This window comes from Pongo abelii, chromosome 2 (genome assembly GCF_028885655.2).
Source record: "Pongo abelii isolate AG06213 chromosome 2, NHGRI_mPonAbe1-v2.0_pri, whole genome shotgun sequence".
NCBI lineage: Eukaryota > Metazoa > Chordata > Mammalia > Primates > Hominidae > Pongo > Pongo abelii.
The window spans coordinates 3,156,858-3,173,034 of NC_085928.1; positions in this window are offsets into that span (position 1 = coordinate 3,156,858).

Here is a 16,177-nt window from a genome sequence, read left to right on the forward strand (position 1 = left end):
TTTCCTCTTTAAACATGGAAGTCCTAAAAATCATCTTTGGAGAAAGGCAGAGACCTCTCTCCTGGGCACACATCCTTAACTTTAGCAAGAAAACGTCCTAAAATGATTTGATACTTGGCAAGGTCATTTTCTTTGATTTACAAATATGCTAAGCAAACCATAAGATCTGGCAAAAATTTAAACAGTTCTAAATCAATAATAGAAATGTAAAGAAAAGTAAAACATTAGGTATATCTCCTAATGCTTTCCCTCCCACCTTCCCACACCCCACAACAGGCCCCGGTGTGTGATGTTCCCCTTCCTGTGTCCAGGTGTTCTCATTGTTCAATTCCCACCTATGAGTGAGAACATGCGGTGTTTGGTTTTTTGTCCTTGCGATAGTTTGCTGAGAATGATGGTTTCCAGCTTCATCCATATCCCTACAAATGACATGAACTCATCCTTTTTTATGGCTGCATAGTATTCCATGGTGTACGTGTGCCACATTTTCTTAATCCAGTCTATCACTGATGGACATTTGTGTTGGTTCCAAGTCTTTGCTATTGTGAATAGTGCCACAATAAACATATGTGTGCATGTGCCTTTATAGCAGCATGATTTACAATCCTTTGGGTATATACCCAGTAATGGGATGGCTGGGTCAAATGGTATTTCTAGTTCTAGATCCTTGAGGAATCGCCACACTGTCTTCCACAATGATTGAACTAGTTTACAGTCCCACCAACAGTGTAAAAGTGTTCCTATTTCTCCACATCCTCTCCAGCACCTGTTGTTTCCTGACTTTTTAATGATCGCCATTCTAACTGGTGTGAGATGCTATCTCATTGTGGTTCTGATTTGCATTTCTCTGATGACCAGTGATGACGAGCATTTTTTCATGTGTCTGTTGGCTGCATAAAAGTCTTCTTTTGAGAAGTGTCTGTTCATATCCTTTGCCCACTTTTTGATGGGGTTGTTTGTTTGTTTCTTGTAAATTTGTTTGAGTTCTTTGTAGATTCTGGATACTAGCCCTTTGTCAGATGAGTAGACTGCAAAATTTTTTTCCCATTCTGTTGGTTGTCTGTTCACTCCGATGGTGGTTTCTTTTGCTGTGCAGAAGCTCTTTAGATTAATTAGATCCCATTTGTCAAGTTTGGCTTTTGTTGCCATTGCTTTTGGTATTTTAGACATGAAGTCCTTGCCCATGCCTATGTCCTGAATGGTATTGCCTAGGTTTTCTTCTAGGGTTTTTATGGTTTTAGGTACAACATTTAAGTCTTTAATCCATCTTGAATTAATTTTTGTATAAGGTGTAAGGAAGGGATCCAGTTTCAGCTTTCTATCTACGGCTAGTCAGTTTTCCCAGCACCATTTATTAAATAGGGAATCCTTTCCCAATTTCTTTTTCCTTCTTTCTTTCTTTCTTTCTTTTTCTTTCTTTATTATTATTATGCTTTAGGTTTTAGGGTACATGTGTGCAATGTGCAGGTTAGTTACATATGTATACATGTGCCATGCTGGTATGCTGCACCCACTAACTCGTCATCTAGCATTAGGTATATCTCCCAATGCTATCCCTCCCCCCTCCCCCCACCCCACAACAGTCCCCAGAGTGTGATGTTCTCCTTCCTGTGTCCATGTGTTCTCATTGTTCAATTCCCACCTACGAATGAGAATATGCGGTGTTTTTTTGTTCTTGCGATAGTTTACTGAGAATGATTTCCAATTTCATCCATGTCTCTACAAAGGACATAAACTCATCATTTTTTATGGCTGTATAGTATTCCATGGTGTATATGTGCCACATTTTCTTAATCCAGTCTATCATTGTTGGACTGGATTTGGGTTGGTTCCAAGTCTTTTCTATTGTGAATAGTGCTGCAATAAGTATGTTTCTTTATAGCAGTATCATTTATAATCCTTTGGGTATACACCCAGTAATGGGATGGCTGGGTCAAATGGAATTTCTAGTTCTAGATCCCTGAGGAATCGCCACAATGACTTCCACAAGGGTTGAACTAGTTTACAGTCCCACCAACAGTGTAAAAGTGTTCCTATTTCTCCACATCCTCTCCAGCACCTGTTGTTTCCCCAATTTCTTGTTTTTGTCAGGTTTGTCAAAGATCAGATGGTTGTAGATGTGTGGTATTATTTCTGAGGGCTCTGGTCTGTTTCATTGGTCTATATCTCTGTTTTGGTACCAGTACCATGCTGTTTTGGTTACTGTCACCTTGTAGTATAGTTTAAAGTCAGGTAGCATGATGCCTCCAGCTTTGTTCTTTTGGCTTAGGAGTGTCTTGGCAATGCGGACTCTTTTTTAGTTCCATATGAACTTCAAAGTAGGTTTTTCCAATTCTGTGAAGAAAGTCATTGGTAGCTTGATGGGGATGGCATTGAATCTACAAATTACCTACAATATCATTTTCATGATATTGATTCTTCCTACACCAACATGGCACGTGTATACATATGTAACAAACCTGCATGTTGTGCACATGTACCCTAGAACCTAAAGTATAATTTAAAAAAAATACAGAAAAGTAAAACAAAAACAAAGAAACAGCAACTATGATTTTCTATGAAATCCCTCAGAAATGAGAACGTCATAAGACTAGGGCAAAATATTACATCAATAACTTTATGGGAAACCTATTTGGAGGAAAAGAGACAGTAGGTTGGTAACAGAAGGGAAGACAAGTGCAGGCTGCCAGATTGAAATAAGAAGTCATAAGTCTGGAAGTGATAGATAAGAAAGAATTAGCCTAGAAAAAAAAAAGTAGTTGCAAAAGCAGCAGCACCTCATAAAAGAAAATTTCTATTACAAGCTTTATTTTTCTCAGAATTTTACTTTAGATAGCTCTGATGGATATCCATTGCACAACTGAAAGCAAAAGATATACTTTATTTATTGCATGTAGTAGCGCAACGATTTCCTTACATTAAAAGCAAAACAAAACACTGATAGATTTTGCTTCACTTTTGCTTCAGATTGTTCTTTTCATATTGCATTTTCCAGCATTAACAAAGCAACATCTTTGTTTATTGTGATGCTATTTTTTATAAGCTGAAATAAAATGTGCTACCTTTATTCACTGAAATCAATACACATTGTTAGTATAATCTTATTCACCTGGTTGCCATCATGAGTCTGTGTGTGTGTGTGGATTAAGTTCAAGGATCTTCATACTAGGGGATAATTATGTGTAATTTATTTGTACTTTTAAAAAATGTACATATGAAAAATATTAATAGTAAATGTATACATGATAATATATAAAAGTAAAAAAATTAAAAGATATAAAAAACTTTCCTCTATTTTATAGTTTTTCTTTTTTTCTATTTTTTCAATTGACAAAGAAAAATTTTATATATTGATAATGTTCAGCATGATGTTTTGAAATATGTAGACATTGTGGAATGGTCAAATAGAGAAAATTAAGGTGCATTACTTCATATCATCATCATTTTTTTATGATAGGAACACCTAAAATCTACTCTTAGTGATTTTTTAAATACAATACATTGTTACTAACTATGGTCCCCATGTTCCACCGTAGATCTCTTAAACTTAACCTCGTTGTCTAAATGAAATGTTGTATCCTTTGTTGAATCTTTCCAAATCCCCAAGCCCAGTGACTGGTAACCCCCATTCTATTCTTTATTTAAATGAGTCCAACTTTTGCAGATTCCACATGTAAGTGAGATCATGTAGTGTTTGTCTTTATGTCCTTGGTTTAACATAATATAATGTGTTCCAGAATCATTGATGTTGTTGCATATGATAGGATTTCATTCCAATAGTGTTCCATGAGTATATATATATACCACATTTTCTTTATTCATGCTTGCATTGATGAATATTTAAGTCAATTACATATCTTGGTGATTATGAATAATGCTGCAATTAACACTGGAGTGCCAATATCTCTTCAACATACTGATTTCATTTTCTTAGTATATATACTCAGTAGTGGGATTGCTGTATCATATGGCAGCAGTTCTACTTTTAATTTTTGAGGAAACTCAATACTGTTTTACATAATGACTGTACTAATTTACATTCCCACCTACAGTGTGCAAGAGTTTCCTTTTCTCCACATACTCACCAAACATCTCATTTATCTTTTTAATTGTAGCCATTTTAACAGATGCGAAGTGATATCCCATTATGCCTTTAATTAGCATTTCTTGGATTTCTGGTGATAATGAACATTATTTTTATACCTCTGTTGGCCATTGCTATGTCTTCTTTTGAGAAATGTCTATTAAGGAATTTTGCCCATTTTTTAAAATCAGGTTATTTGTTTTCTTGCTATTGAGTTGTTTGAATGTTTTATATATTATTAACATTAACCCCTTATAAGATACATGTTTTGTAAATATTTTCTCCCATTCTGTACATTGTCTCCCCACTCTGTTCAATGCTAACTTAGCTATCCAGAAGCTTTTTAATTTGATGTAATACCACATGTCTATTGCTGTCTCTTGTTGTCTGTGCTTTTGAATTCATAACCAAAAAAATAATCACTGCTCAGGTCAGTGTCAAGAAGACCATTGACTCAAAATTGACTCATTTTGCTCAACATCTTCCAAATTAAGATATCTTACTCTGAATAAAAGCCATAGCTTTTCCAAAAGCCCTATGTAATCTGTCCTGCTTTTACCTGTATAAATTTATTTTCTGTTAATCTCCTCTTCATTCTCTCTGCTGTCTTCATAGGTGCTTTCTTGATTTTTCTTAAGGATGCCAGGCCACAAGACCCATATATTATCTCTTTTGTTATGCCAAGAATCTGTTTCCCTGCAAATTGTGGAAGGTTACTTTCTCTCCCTACTTTCTTTCCTCTGTGAGTCTATTCCAAAGCACTAAATTTTTAGTGTTACCCTTACTACCTTCATTTAAAATTTCCAACACTGTAGTTCACACTCCTGATTCGTTCTCCTATTCTTTTTTATTTTAACAAATTTTTACACAGAACTCATTATAAACACATAATTTATAATTTACTCATTTTTAAAACATTTTTGTCTGTCTTCTACCACTAGGTTATAAGATCTATTATGGCAGAATTTTTGTCTGTATTTTTTACTGATGGATCCCAAGCACTAAAAACAGCTTAATAATTTAAGCACTCAATAAGTATAAAGTGAATCATTAATGGGTCAAGTCATGCCATTTTCAATGATAATTTTGCACATTTGTCCTTGATATGGTTTGGCTCTGTGTCCCCACCCAAATCTCAGCTTAAATTGTAATCTCCATGAGTCAAAGGAAGGAGGTGATTGGATCATGGAGATGGTTTCCCTCATGCTGTTCTCATAATAGCGAATTAAGTTCTCAAGATATCTGATGTTCTAGAAGGGGCTCGTCCCCCTTCACTCTCTCCTCTCTCTCACTCCAGCTGCCATGTAAGACAAACCTGCATCCCCTTCTGCCATGATTGTAAGTTTCCTGAGGCCTCCCAAGCCATGCAGAACTATGAGTCAATTAAACCTATTTTCTTTAAAATTACCCAGTTTGGGGCAGTTCTTTATAGCAGTCTGAGAATGAACTAATACAGTCCTAAAGTGGCCGGGAGCGGTGGCTGACGCCTGTAATCCCAGCACAGTGAGAGGCCAAGGCAGGCGGATTACTTGAGGTCAGGAGTTCGAGACCAGCCTGGCCAACAAGGTGAAACCCCATCTCTACAAAAATACAAAAATTAGCTGGGTGTCAAGGTGGGGTGCCTTTAATCCCAGCTACTCAGGAGGCTGAGACAGGAAAATCATTTGAACATGGGAGGTGGAGGTTGTGGTGAGCCGAGATCGCACCATTGCACTCCAGCCTTGGAGACAGAGCGAGACTCTGAAAAAAGAAAAATAAAAGAAAAGAGTATAAAAGTATAGTTTTCTCCAAACTCTCACTAAAATTTTATATTATTAAATATTTTAATGTTTCCATCTAAGAGAAAATTGAAAAAGAGGGAGAAAGAGAACAACGAATCACATCCAATACAGAGGTTGGTTATGCTTCCTTTTTGGCCCACATGAAACATGACTTTATTATCATGGATAACTGGCTTCCTAAAATAATTGTTAAGATCAGTGCATTGGAAACTGGCTGTATTAGTTTTATAGGGCTGTCACAACAAAGTATCACAGACTGATTGTCGTAGACTACAGAATTTCATTTTATCATAATTTTAGAGTCCATTAGCCTGAGATTAAGCTCTTGGAAGCAGTGGATTCTTCTGAAGCAAGTTTCCTTGGCTTGTAGACAGCAGTCTTCTCCCTGTCTTTACATAATCTTTCTTTTGTATATTATGTCCACATTTCCTCTTCTTATAAGGTCCTATTGGATTCATGACAAATCAAATTAATCTAATTAATCATTGGATTAATGATCTTATGTCAACTTAATGACCTCATTAAATATCTCTAGATATAATCACATTCTAAGGCATAAGGGATTAGGACTTCAACATATAAATTTTAGTGGGGACACAAACTCCTAACCTTGTCATATGAAATTAGTTCTCTTGCCTCTTAAGGATGATCATAAAGACTTTTCCTTTTTAGAGTAACTACTTTTCTGGCAGTCAGAATTCTAAGATGACCACTAATGACCAATACCCTTGTATAAACTCCTCTTCAAAGTGTGGTGGAGTTTGTGAACTTGCTTCTAGACAGTGGAATATGACAAAGGTGATGGAGAAGTCATCTTTATTAGGTTATAGATTATGGCATATGTTATAGTAGTGTCATTTACATAATAATTTTAACAGATTGGAGTGAGAGATTCTCCTGTTACACTTGAAGAAGAAACCTCCTATGAATTCTATAGCCACATGGAAAGAAACTGTGCTAATGACCTGAGAGAGCTTGAAAGGAGATCCTTTCCAAGTCAAGCCTTAATAGGAAAGCACTACCCAGAGGACGCCTCGATGTTGCCTTGTGAAACCCTGAGCAGAGACCCAGGCAAGCTGCACCCAAACCTCTAATTTATACAAACTGAAATAATAAATTGAAGTTGTTTTAAGCCACTGGTTTTGTAGTAGTTTGTTATGCAGGATAGAAAACAAATACATAATTGGTAAAAAGTAAAAATGGAGAGGAATGAAGAAGACTTAGTAAGTCCTAAAGGCATCTGCAGCTGCTCACTTGTCAGTGGATCTCCAGGTCCTTTTTAAATTCTCCCTTATTATTATTTTTTAATTAGTCTCTTTGGTTCTTTCACAAAGCATATATTATATATCACAATTTGTTTTTTTCTGAGCAGATTTCAAATTTGTGCTATTGTCCCAGTCTCACTATTTTATGAATTTTTTGTCAGCCTTCCTCATCTAGCCCTCACCCTGAGCATTATTTTGTAAGGTTATAGTTTGGGAGGTATGATTGCTGCAATGCAGAAATTATGTATTCTTTTCCCCTGTCTAAAAGTCTATCCTAATGCCAGTTAAAATCTCATTTCCTCATAACCCCTAAAAATATATAAAAATATAAAAGGAAATTATTAGAAAAAAAACTTCAAGTTTTGAAGTCATTGAGAGTATTTTGCCTTCTTGACAATCCCTGTAAAAAGTCTGTATTTTTTCACTTGAAATTCTCAATATTTAAGGTATAATTTCAGACAAGTGTTTTTTCTACTTATAAAATTTTCTCCAAAAATTTAGTTATTTTGTGGAGTTACGTTAATTACTAGTGGGACAGTGACAGTTAGGGGTCAGGTTAGAGTTAGAAATGGGGTTCTTAACATGTTAAAATTGTTTTAACAAAACTATCATAAACTAAGTGGCTTGTGAAAAATAGATTATTCTGAGAAGTCCAAGATCCAGGCACTTACAAATTCAGTGTCTGGTGAGGGCCCACTTCCTGGTTCATAGATGGCCATTTTTTTAGCTGTGTCCTGACATGGTGGAAAAGGTGAGAGATCGCTGGGGTCTCTTTTATAAGGGCACTAATCCCATTTACGAGGGCAACACTTTTTGACCTGATTATTTCGCAAAGACTCTACCTCCTATTTCCATCAATTTGCGGTTAGAATTTTAACATATATGTTTTAGGAGGACACAACATTTTGACCATAGCATGGGGTAAATGAAATAGATCTGAAAATTACAAGTAGACTGGCCTGAGGAATGGGATGTAACAGCAAAAAGGGAAAGGCAGAGCAGAAAGAGATGGAGACCAGTAAATAGAACAATGTATAGTTTACAATATTTTATCTATTTTACAATTTTTGTTAAGTTAAATCAACCAGCATCAATTTTATAAGTTCTATGAATTCAATAATTGTGATCTTTATTTCTTACTTTCTGTGGCTTCTGTATCATCAAAATCCTATCAAGTATTTAGAACTGCTCTATGACTATAGAAACACCAAGTTCAAAAGTGGTTTGAGAATCTCAATAGAATTATTTTGTTGTGAGAGAGAGGGGAGTTTGAGATGTCATAGTGTTCAAAATATCCATCCAATGTAGGTTGTGTTAATAATTTAGATGAGATGTTTAAAATTATTTTCTAATTAGATCTTTGCAAAATGTTCTGATTAGAATGCCAAGATGGTATAGACAACATTCATTGATGCATTATCTATAATAAAAATTAATCTCTGCAAAATTTTTTTTTTATCTTATTGTATGTGTTTCCTTAGTAGATGGTTCTAAGCTCCCTCAAGTTTTGGGCTTGTAAGCTCACTATTGTTTTAATATTCTTTCTGCTTATAAACACAACATTGCTTTAACATTCTTCTGCATTTCATATCTGGAGATATTATGAAATGCTATTGTTTATCTACCTATATCACAATCTTCATCTTGATTATTGGCTGAAAATATAAAAGTTTATACTTATATACCTTCAATACATGATATCTAAGTATTTGTTCTCATTGGTAAGTGGTTTCTTCATCAACTACCTAATTTTAATTTTTCTTTGTATTTCTTAATTTCCTCAGGATTATCAGATATTAGGTCAAATATTGTTCTAACTGTTTTTCAGGCTTTAAGAGTCTCCATTTAATTTCTGTAATAGATACATAAATATTATATATTATATATACACATATATATGACATTTGTATCATCATTTGGGCAATAATATTAATTCGAGTTATTTTAGTTCTGATAATATAAGGCTGTAAAAATATCCACAGCTACGTGAACAGTATGTGCTAAATTTATAGCATACAAAGGGAATTTCAATATGATGTCTTTGATTTTGGGAATATAGCTAGTAGGAAATAGCTCAGTTTCCTCAAACAAATATGCACTTATTTTCAAATATTTCAATGTTATTACCTGTTTTACAAAAGTTATTAATATAAAATAATATATTTCTAATAGAAAACATGATCTATTATGAGCCATAGAGGATTATAAGAATAATGAAAACAATACTTATAATGTAGGTAATCAGATATTTAAAAAAGTTCATTTTGTGACCACAATGATATCAAACTACCACATATTCAGTTAGAAATGTGTTTTTTGCTTATTAGGCTGTTATTTAGTTCTACATATGCCAATTTATTTTGTATTTGATCAGTCAAGTGTATATAATCTTTTGGTTCAAAGTTTTAATTATGCATGATTTTAACTCCTGTCATTTCATACTAACAAAATTTTATGGAAACACCATTAAGTAAAAGAAGGTGTATTCAGATTACATTTATACAGTTATACTTTCATAAATATTTCTGTATCCAAGTATTTTATAATGTATTTTTTATGAAAATGACCTGAGAGTATGTATGGTAATAAAGTTCAAAAGTTCATCGTGATTCCAGGCTGGTGAATGCATTGAAGTGCTGTGAAGTGGGGGTGCCTGAGAGCATAGATGTTCTTAGCTCCTTCCCACATACATTTCCCTATGCATCTCTCCCATCTGGTGGTTCCTAAGTTGTATTTATTTATAATAAACTGGCAACCTAGTAGTAAAAAAAAAGGGGGGGGCATCGTGATTCATCAAGTGTGGGAAATATATATAATGTGAGTAGATTTAATATATGGAAACACATGACACTAGCTTAAGGGCATTAATGCCTATAGGCTTTTGGATTTTAGACCTTTCTTTAGGTATTTATTAAAACATTTCATGTGCATGCCATCAGGTGGTTGTCTGTCCTGAAGTAATGTAATCATTATATCTGGCTTACTTTCCAATTATACATAAAAGTGACTCAATATTAGACCAAAGATAGCATAATTTAATTAAATAAGCCTTAAATAAAATATAGAGCATAGACATATGTTGTTTGAAAAAAATGACATTTTAAGGTAAAAAGTCATCTTGTATTTGATTATTAACAATATTTAGCAAAGCTTTTAATCACGTATGTTTGCAATGGATTTCTTAAATACTATAACTTGTTCAATTGCTGTCAAACTCACTTCCTGGAGATTCCCAAGGCTTGTTTCCATTCTGAGGGGCATTCCTTATGTTGGAACTTCCTTGAAACTCTCTCTCCAGTTACCATAAATTATTGAAATTTCTGAATTCAAAGGCATAAACTTATTTCATTCTGATATTTTAATAAGTTTTTTACAAACAATACCTTTGTTAAAAGCTTTACACTTGTAATTACTCCTAGTAACAGAGAAATGTAAAGCCATATTTCTACTGTTTTCTCTAATGATCAATCATAATACTTAATTAGATATTCATTTCCACACCTTAGTTCATAAGATATTTTTAATATCTGTTTCTACCTCAAATTAGATAGGATTCATCTGTATGTCTCTCATGTCATTCATGTTATAATTCTCATTTACTGACTTCTGTCTTCAGACATGATAAAAAAGGAAGCAAACAATCTTAGCCATTCCTCGTTAAACTTTATCCTCTTACCTCACTTTCTAGGCCCCAGATTCATCATGAGCTGAAGGCTTTACAGAGACCTGCACTAGAGTTGATAGCTCAAGAGCTATTGCAATGGAGGTGTCAGTGAAAATCACAGTAAGTAAACACTGTAAGGAGAGTTTTTATCATCTTCTGCTACTTTTTAAGAAACAGCTAGCATCTCCTGCTGAATTTAGCCAAACCAAAGAAATTTGGTTCCTATCAGAAGACTATAGCCATCATTCTAATGACCACTCTGAAGAGATCCATCTCAGGAGATGATTATGGAAATGCATAAAGTTTTGACAATCTAGTAGTAAAAAATTCAAGCATGACTTCTTTAAGTTAAATATTTAGAATTAAAAGAAAAATGTTTTTATCTATTGTCTATACAGCACATAGTTTACAAACATAATGCAGTGTTACACTGAAATTAGAACTTTATTTTGTGTCATTAGATTCTGGTATTTTTAAAGTGGAATTGACCTTCATATTCTCATTATTTAAAAAATATTCTTTGTGTTTATTTACAGAAAGATATTTGGAATAGGCAGAGAATTATGTGGCTTACTATATCTCAAATCCCTGTGTTTCAAATAATATAGTATTTTTCCTCTTATATCTCTAACTCAGTCATTTATCAACACGTCTTTCAGTTTATTGAATATTTACTGTATACAAAATAATGTTATTCTTTATTTTTTGAAAGTAGTTTAAAATTTACTGACAAAAATTGTATTTTTTTGTATATGTTGTTTTGAAATATGGTGGTATGGCTATATTGAGATACATAACAGTTACCATGTTGTAAGATAGATTTCATAAATTTATGTCTTTTATCTAAATGAAATTTTGAATCCTTTGACCAGCATGTCTCCCTCAACCCCCATCCATAATAATCACCATTTTAGTTTATATTGCTGAGTTCAACTCCTAAATTCCACATATAGGTGAGAATATGTGGTATTTGTCTTTCTGTGCCTTGTTTATTTTATTTAACATAATGTTCTTTGGGTTCATCCAAGTTGTTGCAAATCACAGAATTTTTCTTTTTATTTAAAGCTGAAGAGTATTCCATTGTGTATGTATACCACGTTTTCTTTATTGGTTAATCTGTTAATTATATATCTTAACTATTGCAATTAACACTGGAGTGCAGATATACATCTCATTTTGGTTTAGTGCAAGATAACAGTTTTAATTCTTTTAGATATATACTCAGTAGTGGGATTGTTTGGTTATATAGTAATTCTATTTTTAATTTTTTGATGAACTTTGATGCTGTTTTTCATAAGGGCTATACTAATTTACATGATCACTACAGTGTGCAAGCCTTCCCTTTTCTCCACATCTTCACCCACATTTACTGTCTTTATTATTATAGCCATTATATTAAGTATGACATGGCATCTTATTGTCATTTTAATTCGCATTTCTCTTTTGATTAGTGATGATCAGCATTTTTTCATATACCTGTTGGCCATTTGTATGTCTTCTGAGAAATGTCTATTCAGATCCTTTGCCAATTTTTAAAAACAAGTTATTTGTTTCTTGCTATTGAGTTGCTTGAGTTTCTTATATATTTTTGGATATTAACCCCTTATCAGATGTATAATTTATAAATAGTTGCACCCATTCAGTATATTTTCTGTTGATATTCTCTTTACTTTTATTTATGTATTAATTAATTTATTTAAGACAAGGTCTTGCTCTGTCACCCAGGCTGGAGTGTAGTGGCAAGAGCGTGCCTCACTGCAGGCTTGACCTTCTGGGCTCAGCCATCCTCCTGTGTCAGTCTCCTGAGTAGCTGGGAACATGGGCAAATGCCATCACACCTGGCTAATTTTTTTATTGTTATTATTTGTAGGGATAGAGTGTTGCCGTGTACCCCAGGCTGGTCTTGAACTCCTAGGATCAAGCGATGCTCCCACCTTGGCCACCCAAAACACTGGGATCACAGGTGTGAGCCACTGCACCTGGCTCTGTTGATATTTTCATAGCCGTGCAAAAGCTTTTTAGTTTGATATAATCTCAATGTCTATTTTTGCCTTTCTTCTCAACGCTTTTGGATTCCTATCCAAGAATTCATTGCCCAGACTAATGTCATGGAGTTTTGTCCTATATTTTCTTTGAACAATTTTATGGTTTCAAGTCTTAAGTCTTTAGGCCATTTTTTAAATTTTTTAATATCATCTGAGGTAAGGATCTAATTTCATTTTTCTGTATGTGATCGAGTTATTTCAACATCATTTATTGAAGAGTCTGTCTTCTCCCCATTGTGTTTTCTTGACACTTTTGTATCTAATGAGTTGATTGTATAAGTGTGGGTTTATTTCTGGGCTCTCTATCCTGTTCCTTTGGTGTCTGTTTTTATGATGCTGTCACACTGATTTGATTACTATAGCTTCATATTATATTTTGAAGTCAGGTAGTGTGATGCCTCTAGCATTGTTCTTTTTGCTTAAGATTGCTTTGGCTATTTTGGGGGCTTTGAAGTTCTATACAAATTTTAGAATTGTATTTTCTATTTCCATAAAGAATGCCATTGGTATTTTTATAGGGACTGCATTGAATCTGTGTATTGTTTTGGACAGTATGGACATTTTAACAATATTATGTCTTCCAATTCATAACCATGAGATATCTTTACACTTATTTGTGTCTTATTCAATTTTTTTTATCGATGCTATATACTTTTCATTGTGCAGGTCTTTCTCTGTCAACTAAGTTTATTTTTAAGTGTTTTATTTATTTATTTTGGAATATATTATGAATGGGATTGTTTTCTTAACTTTTGCAGATAGTTCATTATTAGTGTATAGGAATGCTACTGATTTTTGTATATTGATTTTCTATCCTGCAAATTTACTGAATTCATTTATTAGTTCTAATAGTTTTTTGGTGGTGTCTTAGGGTTTTCTATACACAAAATAATGTTGTCTTCCAACAGGAACAATTTAACTTCTTCCTTTCTAATTTGGATGTCTTTTATTTAGCTGGCCTTTGCTCTAGCTAGGACTTCAAGTATGGTGTTGAATAGAAGTGGCAAGAGTGAACATCTTTGTCTTATTCCTGATCTTAGAGAAAAAACGTTTGAACTTTCCACTATTGAGTATGATGTTTGCTATAGGCTTGTGACATACGGCCTTTATTACTTTGAAATACATTCCTTCTATATCTAATTTGTTGATAGTTTTATCATGAAAAAAACAGTATTATACTTTCAAAGTGAAATATATGAGATCAAATAAGAGTAAATATCTAGAATTTAAGTAATCCTTAGATACTGTTTTTGTATTTGTAACTTGAAAAAGGGTATCCACTGAAAAATATGAGCAACTGCAGCATTAGAAAGCAATTTTTTTTGATGTTCAGCAAAATATTTGAAGATTTTGTTTTGTTTAGCTTTTAGTTCAAGTTAGTTTTTTATGGCTTATATTTACACTATGGGAAATGTAAGCATTTTCCACTCTACTAAACTCTTTAGAAAATGAGAAAAATTTAATTAAATATGATCATTCATTTAAATTTACTGGTCATTAAGAGATATTGCCAAATATTTATATATAATGTTACATGTTTATTATAAATTTTGCCTCTATTGAATTGATTCATATGTAAATTGCCTCAGAGTAAAATTAAATTGTCAACTCCTATAATTATTAATTACACAATTATTTTATAGGCAAACAGCAAAAAAGAAAACATGTTAGATGCAAATAATGCCAGAAATAAATTGTAATATAATTTACTATACAAGTAATTATGGTTTTGAACTTCATTTATTTTACTGTAATACGATATTATCAAAATATATAATTAAATATATTAATAATTCATTACATTAAAGAGAGATGCATGGAACAGCTAAATTAAGGAAACCACACATCATGTCAGTGTTTTTGTAATATGGTAATCACTTCCAACGTCAAGAATATGATCTCTGCTTTCTTATATAGTTAATTTATAGTTTTGTTAATGATTTACCACCCCTTTTAGGACACAACTCCTATTTGTTTCAAAAAAGGGATTTACGGTTTGCAGATATTATACTTTAAGGCATACGCTGTCCAGTTTAAAGTTCCCATGGTCTTTATGAAATGCAATAAATTGTGTTTAGAAATATTTCTGATGACCTTTAGCAGTAATATCTTGAACTACCACATTAGTTATGGCACATAAAACTAAAATATTTGTTATGCTATTGGAAATCATAAAACACCAATGTATTAGTCTGAGAAAATGTTTCTATAATGAAGTTTAAAGAGCATGGTATATTCAAACAGACCTGCTTTCAACACAGCAGTCTTTCAAGTATCAGCTTCGTGTTACTTAATCTAAGCCTCATCTCCCACAAATGAAATCACTTAGAACATGTTGTGAAAATTAAATACTTATATAATGTGGTCATAGCTCCAGAACCTTTAAAATCTTATTCAAATGCCACTCACTCTGTGACTGAAGATTTCCCTTATCTCTGCAAAGTGAGAATGAATGATCTGTCTTCCTATCTGTATTCATATAGTGCTTTTAACAAATCACCCTAATTGTGCTTATCATTTTCAACTTCAAATTATACTTCTTTTGTATTATATGACATATTCCAGGGTGAGCTTTTAGAAGGTGTCAGAATATATTTTATACAAATAAGTGAAAAATATGTAAATAAATAAGTAAATATAAAATAAGAGTAAAAAAAGAAAGGAAATGTGAAAATTAGAAATAAAGAATGCAAAGCACAGAGACTTATTTATAAGCAGATAAGAACAAATAACTACTGTTAATAAAGTAAGATAAAGTACATTTAAAGTTCACAATTCTTAAAAATTAAACTGGAATATATACTTGGGATCCAACTGTTCACATACATAAAAATTACATTAATTTGCTTTTATAATAAAAGGTATCACATATTATACAGAAATAAATATAATAAAGTGTTAATTAACTGTAGTTGAAAGCATATTGTCTATATTATTTTGCAATAATAGATTCTGAATATCTTTAAGGTATAAATATTTCTTAATAGTAAAGAGAACTGCTTTGTTTTATGGTGTATTTATCACATATATACGATGTCTAATACTGTTTTAATATAAATCTCTCAGATAACAATATCTACCCTCACACTAACCTGAAAATAGAGTTCTTAACTTTGAAAACTCATGTTTACAATTTTGTTGATAAATATAATCCATGAAACTATATTTCAAGTGATTTATGTCATTGCATTTTATGTTTGCTGTTTTTAAGGGTAATGCAAAAAATACAGTTTTTAACTGTCGAAGCGATACAGTGAATAGTTTTACCACAACCAAGGCTTACTTAAACTTTAATTTCTGGAGATCAATTAAGGTAATTGTGGGTATATTGCAGAATT